The sequence below is a fragment of the Macrobrachium rosenbergii genome, chromosome 28 (genome assembly GCF_040412425.1).
Source record: "Macrobrachium rosenbergii isolate ZJJX-2024 chromosome 28, ASM4041242v1, whole genome shotgun sequence".
Taxonomy (NCBI): Eukaryota; Metazoa; Arthropoda; class Malacostraca; order Decapoda; family Palaemonidae; genus Macrobrachium; species Macrobrachium rosenbergii.
Genome location: NC_089768.1, coordinates 24,612,501 through 24,619,076, shown reverse-complemented (window position 1 = coordinate 24,619,076; position 6,576 = coordinate 24,612,501).

The window sequence follows — 6,576 nt, the reverse complement described above, 5'->3', positions numbered from 1 at the left end:
TGGGTTAGCTCAGGGCATTGAGGTGGACAGAAAAAGAAATATTAACTGTGAGGAGAGAGAGAGAGAGAGAGAGAGAGAGAGAGAGAGAGAGAGAGAGAGAGAGAGAGAGAGAGAGAGAGGTGAAATATTTATTGTAGCAGAGAGGTAAAATATTCATTTTAGAAGAGAGAAAGAGGTGAAATACTTATTTTAAGCGAGAGAGAGAGAGATATGTGATATTTATTGTAGTAGATAGCGAGGTAGAAAATTTTTTTTTGAAGGGAGAAAGAGGTAAAGTACGTATTTTAAAGAGAGAGAGAGAGAGAGAGAGAGAGAGAGAGAGAGAGAGAGAGAGAGGAAATATTTACTATAGTAGTAGAGAGAGGTAGAATATTTATTTTAGAAGAGAGAGAGAGACAAAGAGGTGAAATACTTATTTTGAGAGAGAGAGAGAGAGAGAGAGAGAGAGAGAGAGAGAGAGAGAGAGAGAGAGAGAGAGAGAGAGAGAGAGCGTTGCTGCCGTTAGTAGTAGTCGAGAGAGTCAAAGAGAAGAGACAGGCAGCTTGAAGTTGGCCTCTCACAATTGGCACTAATTGAAGATGAGGGAAAGAGGGGTGCCACTCGACCAAGAGATGGGCGAGGGAGGAGTGGGAGACAAAAGGGGAGAAATAGGGGAGCGGGGAGGGAGAGAGAGAGAGAGAGAGAGAGAGAGAGAGAGAGAGAGAGAGAGAGAGAGAGAGAGAGACTATGAAAATATGATCACACATCGAGCGATAAGGAGATTAAAAAAATAAAAGAGAGAGAGAGAGAGAGAGAGAGAGAGAGAGAGAGAGAGAGAGAGAGAGAGAGAGAGAGAGAGAGAGGAAATGTAAAAAAGTTACAATCGAGCGATAAGGAGATTAAAGAAATAAAAGAGAGAGAGAGAGAGAGAGAGAGAGAGAGAGAGAGAGAGAGAGAGAAAACTGAAAAATATAATCACACAACGAGCGATAAGGAGATAAAAATAAAAGAAGAGAGAGAGAGAGAGAGAGAGAGAGAGAGAGAGAGAGAGAGAGAGAGAGAGTTTGAAAAATGATAATCACACATCGGGCGATAAGGAGATTAAGAAATAAAAAAAAAAGAGCTTTCGAAAAAGTTGAGACCCATTCGACGGAAAGTTGAGAATCAGATTTTCCTCTCGCTGACAGAATGTTAAAAGAAAGCTCAATGAGAGAGAGAGAGAGAGAGAGAGAGAGAGAGAGAGAGAGAGAGAGAGAGAGAGAGAGAGAGAGAGAGAGAGAGTTCAAGGAGATAGAGAAAGCTCAAATGGAGAGAGAGAGAGAGGGAGAGAGAGAAGCCGACTATCGTCAAATATATCAAATGGAAAATTGTTTCTTGAATTGATACTATACATTCTCCCTCAACGAGATGAATAGACACAAAGTGCAAAAGTGGAAACGCGAATTTCAGAGATGAGGTTAAGTTGCTGAGGAAACGATGCCAAACGCGAATAATGGGATGACAGATTAGACGCTGAATTTATTTATTTATTTATTATTTATATGCGTTTCTTTTCTATTCCTTTATTTACTCTTAGGCCTGATGATTTAAGTGACTTCCGTATCGCTATACCGATGGAGGATCAATTATAGGTTGGTCCCCAGACTTCCATGAAATATTTATATATATATATATATATATATATATATATATATATATATATATATATATATATATATATATATATATATATATATATATATATACTGTATATATATACATACATATATATATATATACACTATATATATACATATATATATATATATATATATATATATATATATATATATATATATATATATATATATATATATATATATATATATATATAATAAGCACACCCACATATATATATGTATATATATTTTGTTTTTTGAATGTTTTGAAGTCGTCTTAGCACGAATTAATGATACGTATATTATTTAGGGATATTAATTTTTAACGCTCATTTGCATCCCGTCGTGAAAACTAAAAAAAAAAAAAAATAAATGATAGAATTCATGATTTTCATTTAATTTTTACACTAACTATGACCTTCCATATACGCCCGTGTTAAATCAGGCATGAAATTGACAAGCCATTATTTGTTGTGAATACCATATATATATATATATATATATATATATATATATATATATATATATATATATATATATATATATATATATATATATATATATAAATAAAATAAATCTGTTATAAACATCACATAAACCCGCATCTTCCATAACGACAGAAATGGGAGCAGATAAAACTGGAGACCAGATAAACAAACAAACAAGTCTTTTCAGTCTTGTAAACCAGCCTTAAGACGAATAAAACAAGGCGGGAACTGGGTGTGGATGAACGAGGGTGGGGAAGGGTGGGGGAGAGGGGGAAGGGAGGAGAGACAGATAGCGGGGTGGGGGGGGAGAAGGGTGGTTTGGGTAGGGTTGTAGGCATTTGGACGTTTCTCAGTTTCTGCAACTCTCACATAAAGAAGCGACTGTGATTGGCAACCTTTATGCTGGAGTTCCCCTCAAAAAGGAAAATGGCTTTAAAGTTGAGGCGGAATTATATGTTTGAGCTGACGAGAGAGAGAGAGAGAGAGAGAGAGAGAGAGAGAGAGAGAGAGAGAGAGAGAGAGAGAGAGAGAGCCTTCTTCTTCGGGAAGACGGCGATGGAGGGGGTTTTGTAAACGTAATTCGTCCTTTTCGTCTTTTTGTTTTTAAAATCTTCTTATATTTTTTTTTTTAAGTTGCGGGGGATGGGATGATGACTTTAAGATGCAGGGAGAAATATTTTTTTTTTTTACATATATGCGTTGTGATAAAGAATATGCATTACGGAGGGGATTCTTCTTTTTTGTTCTTTTTATAGAAGGGGAAGGTAGGAAGACGACTTTAGGGGGATGGAAGGGAATTCTTTTATTTTGACGTTTATCTGCGAGAAAGCCCGCTGCCGAAGGTTTGGCTACGAGGCGTAGATGAATATTGTATTTTTATGCCCATAATTTTTCATGTTAGAGTTCAGCAGTAGAATAAACGTGTTTCGACTATAAAGATGACTCCAGGAACACCTCAACTGGTGTATCATGAAAAAGTAAAAGATATTAAATGTATCAAATAGTTTCCATAGATCGATGAGATGGAGCTAATAGTGATCAAGAAGTCACCGTACACTATGATAAAAAACGAGATAAAATTGTTATGAACTATTCACAATTATTTCAGCTTCTATGATTATCAAAACACGCTGTCAGTTGATGACATCATACATTAATTCCTGATTTGTCTGCTACTTAAATTTCCTAGGCTCCTTTTTTGACTCAGCACCCAGTTGTAATCCGAATCTGATCTACTTCAAGAAAAGCAAAAAGTTGACGGTAGAGACAGGAATTTAATATGAAAAGGAAATGAATTAACTTTTAATATTTTGGTGTTCAAATTCATATTTGCTAGGTATGCGCACAATACTCACGAATTCGGCATCTCCCTTTAGTAGTTGTAGATATCACTTGCCATGAGAGGCTGAGGAAGAAAAAATTCAGTATTAATACGTATCAAAAAAACAAATAAAGAAACTGTGCTTCTTTATAAATAATGTTAAATGATTAATTCGTGATTTCCGTGAAATACAGGCAGTTGCTATAGGCTATGGTAGATTTTTTTGGAAGTTATATCTTATGTTTATAAAAATAATAATATAACGAGAAATATTCTTCTAAGTGCCCAAAAGAGAGGGTATAAAGAAAATTAATTTTTATAAGTTAGAATGATGATTATTTGAGCTGTCTGAAAAAATGATTGATGACCCAAGTATTCTAAAAATTGACAATGTTAGATAAGGAAACATTTTATATGATTTACAAGCAGGGAATATATTGCACATAAACATTTTTCTTTTTCATTGTAGGATATGGTTTACCGACCATTCTTACGTAAGGAAAGGCTTTACAATATTTGTTGGATTCATATCTTTTCGGAGCATGGAACTCGGGAATTTCAAAGCTTTGGAAATAGAGCTTCTCTCTCTCTCTCTCTCTCTCTCTCTCTCTCTCTCTCTCTCTCTCTCTCTCTCTCTCTCTCTCATATATATATGTATATATATATATATTACTTATTTATTTATACACATACAAAGGTGTGTGTACGTGTATGTGTGTGCTCGCGCACATTAGTGTGTGGACGTACTTATCAACATTACTTTGGTCACTGTTTATCCTTTAGCAATTGTGATGTCATACTGACAGTGAATTAGCAATAGTAGATCGAGTTATTCATTTAAATATATATATATACAGAAACCAGAAATATTACACCGACATACATAAACACAGCGAATCCTAACGGAGCTCGACGAAAGATACAACGAATATTGTGCACCAGGTGGTCTTGTTGTTCCACGAAAACAACAACACTGAAACATACGAACACCATGAATTCTGATAAAGCATTTGCTTCCATTTAACTCAGGTTCTTGAACCCAGAGAGTATTCCAAAAATATATTTTCTATATTTTTCCAAAATATAAAAAACGGAGAAGCCATGGAAAGAGAACAAAGGGTGTTCAATTAAAAACTTCTTAACCTCATCTTGTAGGTCAATATTATTATTATTATTATTATTATTATTATTATTATTATTATTATTATTATTATTATTATTATTATTATTATTATTCAGTATACGAAACTTATTCATATGGAACCAGCCCGCAGGGGCCATTGACTTGAAATTCAATCTTCCAAAGAATATGGTGATCATTAGGAAGAATTAAAAGAAAGTAGTGTGAAATACGGAAAGAAGAGAATCCACTTATCAAAAATAAAATTAAAAAATCAATAAATAGATAAATAGATGAAAAAATGCTAAAATGCCGGAAGAATAGTATTAGGGTAGAAATCCATTTCATTTTCGCTTGAACTTCTGAAGTTCCTAGGAATCAAATCTTACAAAAAAAAAAAAAAAAAAAAAAGGAACAAACGTTTTGCTGTAAAATATTTTCATGCTCATTCCGCTTTCTTTGAGTTGTAGGTCGGCTCACTAACCTCGGGTCACTCACCTCTTGGCTTTCCAACTCATTGTTAATTGATATTGTCGTGACCGTATATCGTACTTCAGATGAAATACATTTTTTTTTTTTGCAAAATTCTACTTTGAAGCTCTGTCGTGTCATGTACAATACTTACTTTCGTGTTTAAAAAAAGAAAAATTATTGCTACTCCGACATTGTTGAGTCCGCTTCGTCGTGACTGTAAATCGTACTTCAAATGAAAACACACACACACACACACACACACATATATATATATATATATATATATATATATATATATATATATATATATATATATATATATATATATATATATATATATATATGTATATATATATATATATTTTTTCAAAATTCTATTTTTTTTCAAAAGCTCTGTCGTGTCATGTACAATACTTACTTTCGTGTTTAAAAAAAGAAAAAATTATTGCTACTCCGACAACGTACATTTTTGTTGAGTCCGCTGCTATCGTAAATGTGTTCTATCGTAAAAATGTTTTACGGCGAAGGAAAATAATTCATATATTTATAATTAACTCGAGGCTCTATTTTGATCAATAAATCTGGGTAGTGAGCTGCTTCCTTAATTAGAGCTTTATAAATCAGTTTTAACTAATCATGAACGATTATCTGTATTGTTTCTTGCTACGTTTAATAATAGTTAGCAAAAATTCGTCAGTGTTTATTGTCTGATGGTAACTCATATCGTGAAGGTTTTTGCTTTTACGAATATTATATTCTCGCCCCCCCGCCCCTTCAGTCCTCACGTTATCACATAAGACAAAAAACGACCCCGAAGTAAATGACCTTGACCTTTTTCTTAAAGGTCGCCTGTTCTTTTATGCTAGAAGTTCCCGATAAAAAAAAAATCCAGCACTTAAGAACAGACGTTTTAAATTTAGGAAGCTACGTTAATGATGGGGAAAAATAAACTTAGATTTTTTTTAAATGTAGCATCATTGATTTTTTTTTAAATATAGCATCATTGACCCTACAAAATTTATATAGTGAAATGATTCGGAAAATGTGATAATATCCTTAAATCCTGCAAGAGGTCCAATCTATGTCAGTGATTAGTCTAGGTCTGAAAGATGTGATATTGAGATATTACTAAAGATTGAAGATTTATGGTGATTTTTTACTTCTTTACTTAAAATGAGGAATAAAATAGAGATAAAGAATACAACAGCGTTTCTCCTTTAAGGGTTTATTTTCAGGATGTTTAATTTTTTTGTCTAACGTACTAAATGGACCGAGGAATATTTTCAGCATCTGAAACACATAAAATTATTATATTATTAAACTAAAACTTTCACGGAGAGCTTTCGATTGCCTTACTCAGCTGTCAGCAGATAAGAGCGGAACAATAAAAATATAATTATTATGATTAATGAAAACCATATCATCACACTTCTAAAGCAATGAAACTCTTGACCAAGTATGTAATGAGTTTCATTGCTTTGGACGTGTGATGATATGGTGTTTATCTAAAGTAATCATAATCATAATTATATTTTT